The following is a 17,298-nucleotide window of genomic DNA, read 5'->3' on the forward strand; positions in this document are numbered from 1 at the left end:
TCGGACTCAAATTAAATGTGGATTTTCAGAGATGAGTTGGACGATCCTACCTATTTAATAACTCGGACTTCTTCCCTTCCCAAATAGTGATGGCGAGGAATAAATAAAAAAGAAATTGATTAATTTTTTTATTACAGAGAGAGAGCACACGCGCTCTGTATGGAGTATTTTCAAGCTTTTCCTTGCAATTGGAAACTTTATACTGAAAGAAGAGTTGCTTACCTAACAGTTGGGCTCCAAAGTCTGGAGCTTTCAAAAAATATACACGTACCACCAAATGTAGTGTTACCGTAAGTCGGCAGATGAAAAACTCTCTAAGACTCAATTTGGAGTTTTAGAAAGCAGGCATTCTTTATTGCGGCGCCGGACGCACAGGGGATCACTCCACCTAATGTGCGCGCCGAGCTGCTTAACTATAGGAGTTAAGTACAGTCAAAATATACATATTCATTAGTTTTCCGAGGCATGATTAACATATTAATGTTAGTTCATTAACATATGTAAAAGTCTTTACACATGCGCTCTTATGTCCATTGGTGGTCTTTCAGGGTCCTCTGGTGGTCGTCGATAGTCTTCCTCACCATGACTGCTAGTTGAACTCAGTTCTTGCGCATGCACAGTTCGTTCTTTGGCTCGGTTTGCACACTTTTACCTTCACAAACTAGCTGTCTTCAGCATCACTTTCTTATCTACAAAGTTTCAAGGTCTTCTGTCCTACTGAATGTTTAGCTTATCTATCCAGAGAGTATACCCCTACTGCACAGAGTAAACCCCTACTGAATGTTTGGCTTATCTATTCAGAGAATATGTCAAGCTTGGCTACATTATGTCCAGTGAAGAGAACCAGATGTCTCTTCAATATTCCTTTGTACTCGGTATCAATCCCTCCTTTTCTTTTGAGGATTCGTAGCTAGCAAGCTACAATCCTCATCTCATTAAGAGAGTTGACAAAGCTATAGTAGACAGGGTTAGTATATGTCAAGTTGGGTTATTCGTTTCATCATGTACCAAACCTTTGTATACAATATAACTACAAGTAACAGGCATACTACAGTTAGAGTTAGTAAGACTATAATTGGATGAAGCATAAGGTTAAACACTCCCGTTGCAGTCGGTGACCATCCAAGAAGAGTTTCCCACCAGTGGTGTTCTCCATCCTTCTTTACTCTTTCCAAGACATGGTGTATCTCTTCTGTATCATGGTGAACGGTGATTAGAGTTTTGCGTCCATTGTCTTGGGCCCGTTCTAGTAATTGACACAGGTCATTATGTTGCAGTAGTTTCTTCACCAATGTGAGATCCATTCCGATGGGGGTAGGTAATAAATCTTCACTCAATGTATAATTAGATTGCAGTAATTGATAAGATGTAACAGGAGCTGAATAATTAAAGTCGCATCCTATAATGTTAGTAAAGTTACAGACACAAATATTTGAGTGATTGCTTGTATCTACAGTAACGCTATCCACAAATATACAGTCACAAGGGGTTCTCATACAAACACATCCTTTTCCAATATATATGAGTATAGTGTTAGGTGTCTCATCAGGATGTATTTCAAAGTGACAAACACTTTGTTCAGTGTCAAGACAAATGTCTTGGGCTTTATTGGTGTTACTCTCACAAATAAATCCTTGCTGTTCCCGTACAACACATGCGTTAACATCAACAGTTTGCCATTTGTTTCCATTCTGTTGGGCTCATACTCTATGTTCTGATGGATAGAGTATAGTTCCATTGTGATTTAATCCTAATGCAATGATTGGGTATATGGTGTATACTGAAGCATTGTGAATTGTTAAGACAAAAGCTGTGGCCTTATTGTTGATGGGATCAAAAGTGAAATTAACTAAGTACCACCAGGATTGGAATTCTTTCTCAAATTTAGTTGCATTATCCCAAATTACCTTTCGAATTTCGGTGGGTAAGGTGCCCTCTTCCCCTTCTCTTATAACTGCTGCTACCATAGATTGAATTAAGTTCTATTACTCCCAGATATTCTCTTAACTACTAGTCGAAGAGGTGATCTTGATTCCACTTTCCATTCTACAGGAGCTTTCTTAATTCGAGAGTAGTGAATCCACGGTCCTTTTCCTTCTAGTTTAACTGCTGTATGTGTAGTTAACAAGATTTGAAATGGTCCTTTCCATTTTTCTTGTAGTGGTTCAGAAGTCCATGATTTAATGTATACCCAATCTCCGGGCTGGAATGGATGCGCTGTAGGTGTAACTGTCCATCCGTCTTCTCGCCTTTCTGCTTGTAAAGTTTCGATTAATCTTTTATCTTGTTTATCGTAAATAGGGTTTTCTTGAAGGGAGATTCTTTTTCCTGGCACTATTGCTAATACATTTTCTTCTATGCCTTTTTCTGCAGCCCGCTTTGCGGCCAAATCAGCCAGCTTATTTCCTCGGTCCTGAGCGGTTTGTCCCGACTGATGAGCTTTACAATGCATAACAGCTACAGCAGCCGGAGCCTTTATGCTCTCCAGTAGGCTCAAGATCTCTTCTTTATGCTTTATCTCCGTACCTTGTGAGGATAACAATCCTCTTTCCTTCCAAATTGCTCCATGTGCATGTACTACTCCAAAAGCATATTTAGAATCTGTCCAAATATTCACACACTTATTTGCACTTAACTGTAGAGCTCGGGTGAGAGCTATCAGTTCGGCCTTCTGAGCTGACGTCTTGGTGGGCAGCGCTTGTGCTTCCACCACCATTTCGATGGTGGTGATTGCATATCCTGATACCCGCTTTCCTTCTTTCATAAAGCTGCTGCCGTCCGTGTATAGCTCCCAATCTGGATTCTGCAAGGGAACATCCTTTAAATCGGGTCTGCTTGAATAGACTTCCTCAATGGTCTGCAGACAGTCATGTTCCGGTTTGCCGCCTTCTTGTCGAGTTGAGAGAAACATGGCAGGATTAATCACAGTAGTAGTCTTTAAGGTCACATCATCTAGTTCTATTAGTACTACTTAATATTTTAGCATTCTACTAGGAGACAACCAATGTCCACCCTTCTGGTCCAATACTGTGGTCACCATGTGTGGAACATAAACAGTTATCTTTTGTCCCATAGTAAGTTTTCGAGCCTCCTGTATTAATAACACTGTTACAGCTACTGCTCTTAGGCAACTCGGCCATCCTTGGCTCACCGGATCAAGTTGTTTAGAAAAGTAGGCCACAGCCCTTTTATATTCCCCCAACCGCTGGGTTAAAACTCCAAGGGCTATTGCTTGTCTTTCATGAGTAAATAATTCAAATGGCTTTTCTAAATTAGGCAGTCCCAAAGCTGGGGCCTTCATCAGAGCTCTTTTGAGTTGAATGTATGCATTTCGATCTTCATTTGACCATTGCAGGGAACCTTTTGATGACTTCAATAATTCATACAAGGGTTTTACCATCAGTCCATAGTTAGCAATCCATAAACGACACCATCCCACCATTCCTAAAAAGGTTCTCAACTCATGAACATTTCGAGGTTCTGGAAGCTGACAAATAGCTTCTTTCCTTTCATTACTTAATTGTCTCTGTCCCCTCAGAATTTCAAAGCCCAAATATATTACAGTTTCCTGTGCAATTTGGGCCTTTCCTTTTGACACTCGGTAACCACTAAGTCCGAGGAAATTTAATAAACTGACTGTCAATTCCAAGCATTCCTCTCGGGAGTTCCCAGCTATTAGTATATCGTCGACATACTGTAGCATTACTCCATTTCTGTTTTCTTGTCTCCATAATTCTAATTCTTTTGCTAGTTGATTTCCAAAGATTGTCGGACTATTTTTGAATCCTTGCGGTAATACAGTCCAAGTGTACTGGGTTTTCCTTCCAGTCTCAGGATTCTCCCATTCAAAGGCAAACAATTCCTGGCTTCCGGAATCAAGTGGGACACAGAAAAAGGCATCTTTTAAATCTAAAACTGTAAACCACCCCTGTTCCTCGGTGAGTGCGGTTAATAGTGTATATGGATTTGCCACTACTGGATATATATCTTGGACAATTTGGTTTACTGCTCTCAAATCCTGGACTAATCTGTAAGATTTTCCATCGGCCTTCTTAACAGGTAAAATCGGAGTATTATACTTAGATTCACATTCTCTTAATAACCCATATTTCAAAAACTTTTGTATAATAGGTACCAAACCAAGTTTAGCTTCTAATTTTAAGGGATACTGTTTCAATCTTACCGGTGTTGATCCTGGTATAAGGTCTATTCTTACGGGTTCAGCCCTCTTTGATTTTCCAGGTATTTCTCCTGCCCAGACAATAGGGATCACTGCATCTTCAACTTCAGTCGGGATTTTCCTTTTCATTTGCTCAATTTCCTGCAATAATAATATTGAAGCTTGGACAAATTTAGATTCAGGTATTGACACTTCTACTTCTCCATTCTTAAACTTTATTTCAGCTTCTAGTTTTTCTAGTAGATCTCGGCCTATTAAAGGTTTTGGTGCACCTGGTAGATACAAAAACTGATGCGTTACCCATTGTTTTCCAATTTTAAATTTTAGAGGTTTAAAGAAGGGCCGCATCTCCGGCTTTCCTGTCGCACCAATAATTCTTACAGTATCATATCCTAACTCATGTTTCTTTGTATTCAAAACCGAATAAGTAGCTCCTGTATCGATTAAACATTCTATTTCAGTTTCATCTTCCCCCAGCTTAATTTTAACCAGAGGCTCTGCTGGGGAAGATTCCTCCGGTTTCCTTCAGTCTTCCATTTCTATGTTTAATATAGAGGTTTCAGACTTTCCATTTTTTTGTAACAACGGACATTCTTGTTTCCAATGTCCCTCCTTCCTACAATAAGCACATTGAGTTTTTCCTAATGGGGGTCTAGAGTATCCCCTACTGCGACCTTCCCGATGTCGACCCCCCCCAAATCCGTCTCTTCTTTGGCCTCCTTGTGAACCACGAACTCCTTCCAATGCTGCGATTAGCCTAGCATTCCCTTTTTCTTTTTGCTGGTCTCTGTTTCTATATATTAACCAAGCCCGATCTAAAAGCTTTCCCAAATCTCTAGCATCTGCCCCTTGTAGTTTCTGTAATTTCCTGCGAATGTCGTCTGCAGATTGTCCAATAAATAAAGTTGCCAATTGACTCTTTCCCTCTTCTGATTCAGGATCTAGTGTTGTATATTTTCGGGCTGCTTCTTTTAACTTATTTAAGAAGTCTGTGGGTGACTCCTTCTTGTCTTGTTTAATTTCATATAATTTTGACCAGTTTATTGCTTTAGGTATAGCATTCCTTATCCCAAATAGGACCCATTTTTGATATTGAGTCAGTAATAATTTTTCTCCATTATCATTTGGATCCCATGCAGGATCAGCTGAAGGGAAATGATGCTCCATTTGTCCCTGCAGTGTTCCCGCAGCTATTTGAGCTTCTACCTGAGTTCTAGCTGTTTTACGAATCATTTCCCTTTCTGTACTATCAAACAATACTTGCATGATAACTTCAATATCTTTCCAATCTGGATCCTGAGTTTTTATCATCATTTCAAAGGCACTGGCCACTCGATCGGAATCATCTCTATAATTGCCGGCAGCTATTTTCCAGTTGTTTAAATCTGTGATCGAAAAAGGCACTTTTACTACAACCGGACCCTCATTCCCTACTGCTTGCCTTAACGGAGCTTGCAACACGGTTCCCTGTCGGTTACGAGTTCTCCTTGCCACCGGCGTGGCCCTTGTAGCGCCTCTCTCAGACTCATCGTCCGATTCGCCCTCCACCCTGAAGGGCTCAAATCCATGATTTTGGGATCTCTGCCTCAATCCCGGAGCCACTAACATCTCTAAATCCTCTTCCTGCTCTTTCTGAGTCAACTTCAAACATCTCTGTCCAATACTACATGCCGAACAACACCTTTTTAACACTTTCCCTTTTTCTCTCTCTCGTTCATCCTTTTCCAATGCCAATACCAAAGGATCAGTTGGGGCCAAATTAATTCCACACTTCTTTTGCCACTCAGGATGCTGCCTCAATGTAAAGAACATATCAGCATACAATATCTCATCCCATTTTCCTTCTCTCCTCAGAAACAGCATTAGTTGTAACAGGGTATTATAATTCAAAGTACCATTCCTTGGCCACTTTTCTCCATCTTCTAGTTTATATAGTGGCCACCATTGATTACAATACTTAATTAGATCATCCCTTCTTGTGACCCCACCAGGGGATCCTGCAATTTGTTTCCAATGTATTAAAATACAACCCAAAGGTGATTTCTTTAAAATTCCCTCACCCGTGGATGGTCCGGCACCCATTTTATACACAGGGAATCACACACACAGACAAGTCTTTCATACAACAACACAAATAACCAATCACTATAACAAACAGATGAACTATAACAAACAGACAATACTTGCAATAATAGACAAGTTCTTACAATATTTGTTACCGCGGTTGCTAGCAGGAATTCTAATCCCTTTTAAATCAAACGGGGACTTTAACCCCTTCCAAACCAAACGGGGACATTTAACCCCTACCAAACGGGGACATTTAACCCCTACCAAATGGGGACTAGCCCCTACCCGGGTCCTAAACCCAACCCTGCGGAGCTTTCGCTGCGTCTGACGGGCAGGTAACCAAATTTCCGAAAGAATGCCTTATTACTCACAAAGCAGTAGTCTTCGCTCAGGGGCTCTTCGGTCCGGGGATCGGGAGAAGTCCTCTCCGAGAATCCCTCGGTGCCGGCTGAGGTTCCGCGATCCCAGGATCCGTCGAGGCTCAAGAGCTGTGTCCCATCTGGGTCGCCAAAACTGTTACCGTAAGTCGGCAGATGAAAAACTCTCTAAGACTCAATTTGGAGTTTTAGAAAGCAGGCATTCTTTATTGCGGCGCCGGACGCACAGGGGATCACTCCACCTAATGTGCGCGCCGAGCTGCTTAACTATAGGAGTTAAGTACAGTCAAAATATACATATTCATTAGTTTTCCGAGGCATGATTAACATATTAATGTTAGTTCATTAACATATGTAAAAGTCTTTACACATGCGCTCTTATGTCCATTGGTGGTCTTTCAGGGTCCTCTGGTGGTCGTCGATAGTCTTCCTCACCATGACTGCTAGTTGAACTCAGTTCTTGCGCATGCACAGTTCGTTCTTTGGCTCGGTTTGCACACTTTTACCTTCACAAACTAGCTGTCTTCAGCATCACTTTCTTATCTACAAAGTTTCAAGGTCTTCTGTCCTACTGAATGTTTAGCTTATCTATCCAGAGAGTATACCCCTACTGCACAGAGTAAACCCCTACTGAATGTTTGGCTTATCTATTCAGAGAATATGTCAAGCTTGGCTACATTATGTCCAGTGAAGAGAACCAGATGTCTCTTCAATATTCCTTTGTACTCGGTATCAGTAGGAAGTGTCATGATAAAAGCAATGTAACATCCAACATTAAATAATCCCTTTCTCTGCAGCTGTTATGCACTCAACCTCCTTCCTTTGAAGTTTGTAGAGAAACTTTGGTTTGGATAGAGGCATGAGAGGAGCACATCATCCTGAGCAGGACTGAGACTTATTCACAAAAAACCTAATCCTTGCCCTGCCAATTCTGTATGTTTTTGTTCTTTCAACTGAAATCAGACCAGTATTCACTTTTTTTTAATCATTGCTTTTCTATATATCTAGTAAGATTTCTAATACATCCATTTGTTATTATGCAGACTTTAAATATTACATGTTTGATTAGGCCTCTAGTTACTATCTCCTGTTGTTTGAGATGAGGTTGTCTTCTGGGCTTGTGTTTTTTGTTGTCTGCAGCTTACAAAGCTGTGGCTAAAATAATTCTGCATTCTTCCAAGGTGTTTCATAGTCAGAGTAGTCACATATATCAGAGACAAGATACTAATTCATTTAGTAAGTGGCTGTTACTGTGAGATGGCAGTGAAATCACGTGTCTCTTAAGAGTAAATAAAGAAAAAATCCTTCTTCCTGTCTCCTCCAAGCTATCCAGCTCTCCCCTGCTTCCACAAAATGTTTAGAGCTAATATATACTATTAGAGAGACACACTGACAAACTTGTCAACTGTAGAGTGGAAAGGAAGGGTATCTAATGTGGTGGACTTGGCAAAATTAAATTAAAAAAATTAATAATATTTTTGGGGGATAGCAAAAAGGTTTTTTTGTACTGCTAATAAGTAAAATAAAAATTAGTGTTTATTTCATCTTTCATCCTTTTTAATTTGTATTTTTTCTGTGTGTTTTAAAATGTACATAATGTATTAGTACAGTAGTACATGTACGTAATTTTTAAAGAAATCAATACACATATATTGGGGGTGCACGCTCAAATTTTTTTACCGATAGGTGTACATGATCAAGAAATTTGGAGACCACTGATCCAGAGAATAGACACTTAAAACAGTAAATAACAGATTAGATCATTTGCCTTCATTCATTTGGTGTCCTACAACGCTCTAGACTGTTGGTGTTCTGGGGAAATTGAAATTTTCCTGTGGTTACCAGTTTGTTTTACATGGGATGTTTCAGAGTTGAATCAGTTCTGTCATGTACAGAATGCAGTGTCCTGTGAGGCTGCTGTTACTCTGAGGCACACGTTGTGCAGTGTCTGAGTAATGAATTCGGCTAAAGAGCCTATGTATTAACTGCTGGTATTTTGTCGAGTTCATTAACAGCCTTTTTTAGGTTTTAGCTTTTCAAAGTTAATGGCTTTGACTGGAGTGATTAGCACTAACCTTGGTGCCTGTGGCAAGGTTAAAATGACATAAAATGTTTTGGAACACAAACTTTGTCATGGTCCTTATTATGTGAAATACCACTGTATAAGTCGGCCAAGGACACCTTGATTAGTCTGTAATGTCCTTCTATTAACAGTTTCTTTTTTCCCCCCAATGATAGATATTTATTAATACAAGGTACATAATGAAGATTTATTCCTTCTAGAGAGCTATATACGTGCTCATGTATTTCTGATTATATAGCAATTTTAGAACCAATGGTAAAAGACTAATGACCTGAGGAAAGACATGTGGAGATTCAAAACTTTGCCAACTCTGAATGTATAACATGGTGCTTTTTATGTTCATTCTATAGGAATGAATGAATGTATAATCATGTATTTACATGTGAATATCAAACATTACTCTGTGATAATGAGTTAGCACATTACATTTTGAAAGTGTTGCCCAGAGAAATGCAATCAATGATATTTCATGTTCATTTCAGCTAACGTCCCTGGTTTTATAGGGACTTCTCTCTAGAAGTCTAATACTATTTTTGTGTGTGTGTGTGAAGTAAACCTAAACCCACATTTATTAAGGGCACAACTTACATGCGCCCACACTAATTCTAAAATTTGAACTATAGGTATGCAAGTTAGGGCCTGAGATACTAGATTTCCTTGATGCAATTATAATTTCTGGGCAATGAAATGCCTTTACCATGAATAATAACGACGAGAGTAGAAAATACTGTATTTAGTGGGTTTTTTTTCCTTTTTTTTTTTTTCTTAAATGCTTTTTCTAGTAGTTTCCATCATACTTGGTATGCTCTATTCAGAGGAAGTGGGAACAACTCATATCCATAGATAACCAATACTTCAAAAGGAGCTTGCTCTAATTAGCATGAACTGAAATTGGGGTAATAGACTGAGACAGAATTATGCAAAAAGTGTTCTGTACATCAAGTTTTCCATCTTTTTTCCTCTGTGGGCAAAAGACACTGTGTAACTTCTGGAGTTACTTTTCCTTATTTGGAGTTTTATCTTTTTGTGGTCTTCCTGTGCAGTTTTTGTTCTGGTTCACTGTAAAGGCAGCCCCTTTCCCCTTGGTTAGTTATAAACCTGGAATACCTTTCTCTGTATCACCTTTATCTGTGCCTGTGCACCATTTTTCTATGCTTAGGCAATCGCTTTGCCCTGCAAAACAACTGTAAGGATCATACGGACCAAGCCTCTCCTCCTGTGGATCCACCACCCCCTGCACTGATTAAAAATGTGGTGCTGCGCACAAAACAGAACTTCTAGGATGGGCTGTATCCATTTCTTCCGTGCAGGTGACCTCTCTAATGCTAATCTCCAATCATGGGGTGTGTGTGTGTGTGTGTGTCTAGAACATGTTGCATTGCTGGACTCACTCAGCTTGTCCTAAAAAGAATTCAGGTCTTTTTCTGAAAGTAGGAGGAGACCAGAAGAAAAATTGTTACTGTAGTTTACTCGCATATCGTGGAGATAACTGGTGTGCCCCTGCTGATTCTGTTTTCTAGAAAATGCACTGCCAAAATCTTCATAAAGATCTACTGGTGGGTGGAAGGAGAGTGAGAATGAGTCTTAGAGGATGTAGTTCAACAGAAACCTGGAAGGTTATTTACTTGCCACTCAAACACTGATTATGTCAAACTAATAGGAAGTTTTTCTACCTTCTTGTTACAAAAACCACTGTTTCCAGGTTTTTAAAAATAGTTGTGTATTTTTCAAAGCTCTAGTGTAGTTTAATTTTTTTTTTCTGTTGTTGTATGGAAGAAATTGTATCCATTCTTTATTTCAAGACTCATTCTTACCTCACAATGGCTTAGTTTTAATAAGAAAGTTTGGTTCTACTCTTCTGTGGGGTAACTTTCCAACAACTTTTTTACACTTGTATGTTTTCTTCTGTTTTGATTCAGTTCCTGAAACCCTATCTACTTCAAATTTAATTGTGATTCTGAGAGGGGTTTTTCCTAGTTCTGTTGTGTTAAATATTTGTGTCTAATAAAGGGAAATAGTGGAAGAAACAGAGAAAGCTGGGATCAGTTACCATTGTTACCAAATGGTACCCTGGAGATGCAATGAGTAAGTCAGATGTTTACTATGAAAGAGTGATCAGTTTCATTTCTGCATCCTTAGAATCTGTGTATAATCATGTAATTTATCAGTAGTTAGCATAAAATGACAGTGGTGACAATGTATTTGTTATAAACAAATTTTAATTTACAGATAAATGTTAAAATATTGAATGTTGAGGAAGGAAATTAAACTCCTTTTTCTATCTGCTTCTGTGAATTCCCACAGTTATGCTGGGAGTGCAGAAGCATGAACATAAATTATGAGTAAAATGTGTTTTTTAGTAACATATAGTGCTCAGCTTTTAAGGGAGAGGAGAGTATCTGATTCTGCTCTTCAATTTAAAATTCAGTTTTTAAAATCATGGAGATTTAACTTTGGGTTTAAAAGCGAAACAAATCTAGGGTCTGTCCTGTATTTCATCCTAATCTTGTGAGCCCTAATTTTTATTCAGAATAAAGCGCCACTGAACTATAATACTGAGTCCTTCACTCTTGCTGTTTCTCTCAACCTTATTTTCTCCAATTCCTTCTCCTGTTCTAAAGTAACTGGGTGTGTCTTTTTAAGTTGTTTGAGATGAAGCAGCAGAATAAGTGCAGATTATCTTTCTTTCCTTAGGTTCCAGTCTGCTGGTGTGATTCTTGAACTGAAATAATATGAAAATTGGAATGAGAGCAGGAGTGGTACCTTGTGAAGAAAATTAAGTCTGGTTTTCTATAGCTTTTGGTTTAGCGAAAAAGAGCTTCCCCAGTAATGGTGAAACAACATAAAAATTGGGCAGGAAACCATCTTGACACAGATTTCTGGGGATCTGGTTTTACTAAGTCCCACCTTCCATTGTCTTTCTGTCTTGCCTGGTCAAACAGGAGAAGGTTCTGCCTCAAGGATTAATGTTCCAAGGTTTGCGTTGATTTCCATTCCCTGAAACTCTTTTCAGCAGTCAAGATTCCAGGCTGCTTCTTGAGAAGCTTTTTGATTAGGCTTTCTCTGAAGAGCTAGTTGTAAATATGTAAATATTACATATAAATAAAAAATGCCTCAATTGGAAAAAAAAAGTCTGGTTTTGTGGGTAGCTATGGACAACTTCATGTATCAAGCTTTTCAATTGACCCTGATAAGCTGCGAAGGAAAAATTCTTCTGCCAACTAGATGCCAAATTTCTGCCTATAGTACCTTTCTCCTGCTCTGATGACACAGTTTAGTGGTGTTGTAACTGAGTGGCTGTAAGCAATATCTTTGCCGTAGTTCTTTACTTTATCCTTGGTGTATGGAAAAGCACCATATGAACTATAGCTCAAAGAGAAAAAAGTCGCTGTATGTTTTTGCATTTTTAGGGGTTTTAATGTTTTAACATATGTAAGTGTAGAGCATGAAGTGTAGACCAACTTCTATGAAAATGGTCTTGCAGAGTGGCAAGAATGTATTTCTGGACTGTCACAGTTCATAAATGTTTTGTGGCTGATGAATTCCACAATACATAGCCACCTCATACTCTGTATTTCCTACTGTGGATGGAGAAACTTCCTGAGTCCTCTGAGGTTTTATTTATTGGCTTTTCTCACTTCTGAGTTTTGTAGGCAAGGGACCAAAATACTTCTTGTCATATAACAACAAACCCAGACTTTTTCCTAAGTTATTCAAGCATCTGGGAAATGCTGTTTGCTCTATCACGGAGAAAAAAAAGAAATAAAACACTATTTAGTTTCCATGCAGTTGAGGAAACTTGAAAGACAGGTTTTAATGTATAAATGTCGTTATAAGAAGTATCTCTCCTATAGCGCAAATTAGCTTTGAATAGCAAGTCAGACTACATGCTGTGACTTGGAAGTGTCCTTGTCCTTCATGTCTACCAAAGGATCTTACCCTAAATTGAATCATGTGATACTGTAGCTTTACTAACATCACAATTCTGACCAATACAATTGTCCACATTTCTTCTTGTCTACACCACAACAGATTCATTTGAAATCTCTACCTGTTTATATTTAAGAATGCTGCCAAGAAAAATGGAGTGCAAGCAGCAGCAGTGACTACATCTAAAAGCTGAATAATGGCTTGTTAGCAGAGCACTTGTTCTCAGTTTTACATCTTTTGTAAACCTTCTATTTTAAGCTTTGTTTCTACTCAACTTGAAAGACATTAAAAGTAGAACTGTACCAGAGAATATGGGGAAACGGGAGGATTGAAAGTGTGGGACTGTGAGAGTCTAATCTTTTTAGAAAAACTCACAAAAGAAGCTTTTGTCATTAAAAGCAGATATTATTTGAAGTGCCTTAGTCAGTGAACGAGTCCTAAACCCTTATCTTTTTTTAATGACAAATAAGCCTTCTAAGGGATTTGGATGCTTTTGAAAATGAAGTTGTGCTCCTAAATTGCTTGACGCTTGATGTAAATCAATATAATTGGACACAGATTATGCGTAGTTGCAGATCTTCATCATGCAAGAAGTAGGAACATGGAGAGCAGCATCTCTGCTACATAAAATCTTGTGGAAGAGATGCCAAAGCTAGGCCAGAACAACTACATGTGTGCATAAAATAACTATACTTAAATACATGCATGAAGGCAGCACCTTCTACAGAGACTTTTTTACAAACGATGGACTTGGACAATGAGTGGAAGTGCTGTCTTTCTAAATACTCAGACCTGTATAACTTTCTGGCAGAATTCCTTAGTACCTAATAACTGTCTTTTGAAGCTTTTTCCTTTCCTTCCCCTTCCCTCTCTCTATCACTTAGAATGCATTTTGCAGTCATTATGCCATGAAAGTGTTTTTACTGTCTGTCACCAAACGTGTTTAAAAAAAAAAAAAAGGCACTTTTAATGATGTATAATAGACAACATTTTTCTCTTGCCTAACTAGCTTATGTAGGAAGCTCCTTTTTGTATTTTGAATGGAAAAGAGGAAAGGCTAATGTATTACAAAAAGGTTACAGCTAATACTGCATTAACTTATTTTTTTAAGACTAAAACGATGATGGTCATACCACTTTTTTTTACTATGGAAAAAAGTCTGCTCTTTGTTCTCTCATTACTTTGTCCAGATGTTTCATGTTGGGTTCTGTGTGATTATGTCTTGAAAGGTTACTGCAGAAGTAAAATGACTGTCTTCTTGCAGAAACCCTAGGGAAACCTATGGGCAAGAAATAAAAGTTGAAAGCATATACTGATGCTCTGCCATTAAGAAGAAAAATGTAGAGTGCTACTGAAAATGTTAAGAAAATGAAAGAGGCTTTTCTGTTCCACCAATAGTGAAACTATCGTGTCTGTGCATATATTTTTAAAAATAAAATAAATTTTGAGAAAAATAGTCTCAGTAAATGCAGAACATCTTCTCTAGGTAGGGGGCTGGAAAGATCAAGAGCCTCAAACCTTTGTATAAACTTGGGAGGAAGAGGAAATGCTTTTTTTTTTTTTTTTTTTTGTCAAGGGCAGTGACTTAGCCCTCTATAAGGTTTAATCTTAAGTGCATCTCTGAAAGTACTTTTTCATTATGATTTTCTATGTCTCCATATAAAATCTACTTACTTCCCTTGCCTCCTTTTCCAGTGGCTTGCTATGGTTGCTGCATTGTTAGTGTGATGTCAGAAGGGAGGAAAATCTGATTAAATGCCTTCTTACAGTTAGATGTCATGTTTTTGAAAGCAGAGGAAAGAGTGTATGTGGAAACTTCCAAAGGAAAAGTTACGGCAGCATTGCCTATGAACTCACAGAATTGAAGGCCCTCACTTTTTTAAACTGTAGTTTGTGTGGGTTTTTTATTGGCAAATCCACAAATATTGTCAAAAAACTGTTTGGTTGGTTTGCTGCCTCCCCCCGTGGGATTCTGTGCATGTGACTGCTTAGTGTGTTTCTTCCATAGCAGTATCACTTTAGGGCAGTTTATTTTAGCAAATGAGACCAAGCCCTTAAAAAATACTGGACAGCTCACCTTACGCTTATCGTACGCTTAAATGGATGTTGAAACTCTGATCCAGATGGAATCTATTACAAGGGTCCTATTCAGTCCAATGAGGCCAAGACTTTTGCCTATATTACCTAAGTCCAGAAGGTGCATGGAGCAAAATTTGCAAGGTGTGGCCCATGAGAGGTCTGCAGTCTGAGGAGGGAATGTCAGTGTAATGAGAGAGCCAACAGGTGCAGTAGTTTGTGAAGAGGGGGGCCAAGTAAGGGGGACTCAGTTGAAACAGTGCCGCAGTAACAGTCTTGGATGTGGTGATAACACACCACAGAGCGGTTTCCCCAGTAGATGTTAGAGCAGCTGTCCCTGCTAGGGTAGAGGCTTTGACGTGGACTGAGCTTCAGATGGTGGATGCAGCCCTCCAAGTCCCAGGCTGCAGGGAGTGCCTGGGGCCTGCCTCTGATACCAGGAGAGATAGACGTGTCCTGCAGGAGGTATGCTGTCTTGGAGAAGCTGTGCCACCAAGGGGAGGAGTTACAGGAGGAAGTGAGCAGGCTGTGCAGCATCAGAGAAGATGAAAGGGAGATAGACGGGATCAGCTCTGAGACTCAACATCTTGATAAGCCTCAGCCCCCATCCGCCATAGAGATGCAGGCAGTGTCTGCTCCCGGTATCAAGGTAAGTAAAAACCCTGGAGAAGGGGAAGGATGGAAGCTGGTGACTTCTGGCACCAAGAGGAAGTCTCCTGCCCCACCTAACAATTTACAACTGCAAAATGTTTCACTACACTCAAAGTTCAAGAGGAGCCAGAAGTGCCCACAAGCAAAGGAGCTGGTCCACCTGATCCTAAACTATGCAAGACTACAAGGGAGAAACAGTGGCTGCAGTGGCCATGAGATGGTGGAGCTCAGGATCCTGAGGACAGGGAGGAGGGTGAAAAGCAAGCTCGCTACCCTGGACTTCAGGAGAGCAGGCTTTGGCCTCTTCAAAGATCCACTTGGAAGAGTCCCATGGGATAAGGGCCTGGAGGGAAGGGAGAGCCCAGAAAGCAGGTTAATATTCAAGGATCACCTCCTCCAGAATCGAGAGTTCCATCCCAGTGAATATGAAGTCAGGCAAAAATGCCAGGAGGCCTGCGTGGGTGAACAAGGAGCTCCTAGCCAAACTTAAACACAAAAAGGAAGCATACAGAGGGTGGAAGCAAGGAACGGGTAGCCTGGGAGGAATACAGAGACCCTATCCAAGCATCCAGGGATTAAGTTAGGAAAGCTAAAGCCCAAATGGAATTGGATCTGGCCAGGGATGTGAAAGACAACAAGAAGGGCTTCTATAAGTACATAGGCAACAAAAGGAAGACTAGGGAAAATGTGGGCCCATTGCTCAAAGACATGGGGCATCTGATTACGTAGGACATGGAAAAGACTGAGGTACTGAATTCCTTTTTTGCCTCAGTCTTTACTAGCAAGACTAGCCTTCAGGGGTCCTACAGACCAGGAGGAAAGTCTGGAGAAAGGAAGACATACCCTTGGTGGAAGAGAATCAGGTCAGGGAGTACTTTAGCAAACTGGACATAAGCCCATGGGCTCTGATGGGATGCACTCACGATTGCTGAGAGAGCTGGCAGGTGTCATTGCAAGGACACTCTCAATAATCTTTGAGCAATGGCAACTGGGAGAAGTGCCTGAAGACTGGAAGAAAGCAAATGCCACCCTTGTCTTCAAGGAGGAGGACCCTGGGAACTACAGGCTGGTCAGCCTCGCGTTGATTCCTGGGAAGGTGATGGAGCAGCTATTCTGGAAACCATTTCCAGGCACATTAAGGACAAGAAAATCATCAGGAGTAGTCAGCATGGCTTCACCAAGGGAAAGTCATGCTTGACCAACTTGATAATCTTCTACAATGAAATGAGTGGCCTGGCAGATGAGGGGAGAGCAGTGGATATTGTCTACCTGGATTTCAGTAGGGCCTTTGACACTGTCTCCTGTAAGACCCTCGTAGACAAGCTGTTGATGTATGGGCTGGATAAACAGACAGTGAGGTGGGTTGAAAACTGGCTGAATGGCTGGGCCCGGAGCGTGTCCATCCTTGGAAATATTCAGAAGCTGTCTGGACATGGTCCTGGGCAGCTGGCTGTAGGTGGCCCTGCTTGAGCAGGGCATTGGACCAGATTACCTCCAGAGGTCCCTTCCAACCTCAACCCTTCTGTGATTCTGTAATGCTTGTGCATATCAAAAATGGAAGTTGTACTCTGAGGCTTACTGAAAGGTCAAAAAAGATAAATGTGGATGAAGCAGAGAGTCTGAAAGAGCCACAGAACAATCAGGTTAACTCAAAATCGGAGAGAAATCAGAGTTCATGGCAGGATTCCAGAAATAAGACTCTTTATTATGATCTCCAAGACTTGCTCTTTTCTGTGTTCAACTGGGAGTCCTCCCTACTATTTGCTGTCTGGTGCAGAAGCTAAGTATTGAAATCTGTCATTGTAAACTTGCTTTGCTCAGTTCTTAACTTTGACCTTCTGGTGTTTAAAAGTAGTAGACATAATGGTTTACATGAGATAATAACAAAAATATGGACTGGGCATAGTTTTACGCATGAAGTTAGAAATCCACAA

General features: G+C 40.0%; 2 long non-coding RNA genes across 2 annotated transcripts in view; one reads left to right on the plus strand and one right to left on the minus strand.

The window, feature by feature from the left end:
* The window catches only part of LOC143156572 (uncharacterized), an 82,882-nt gene that overhangs the window by 2,527 nt on the left and 63,057 nt on the right, over positions 1–17,298 (plus strand). The gene's annotated exons all lie outside the window — the stretch shown is intronic.
* LOC143156569 (uncharacterized) lies at positions 326–7,354 on the minus strand. The gene is made up of 2 exons (XR_012994648.1): positions 6,619–7,354; positions 326–2,217 (listed from the first exon to the last, which is right to left on the minus strand). It is a non-coding gene; the product is annotated as an uncharacterized LOC143156569 (long non-coding RNA).

The sequence above is a fragment of the Aptenodytes patagonicus genome, chromosome 2 (assembly GCF_965638725.1).
Source record: "Aptenodytes patagonicus chromosome 2, bAptPat1.pri.cur, whole genome shotgun sequence".
Classification (NCBI taxonomy): Eukaryota; Metazoa; Chordata; class Aves; order Sphenisciformes; family Spheniscidae; genus Aptenodytes; species Aptenodytes patagonicus.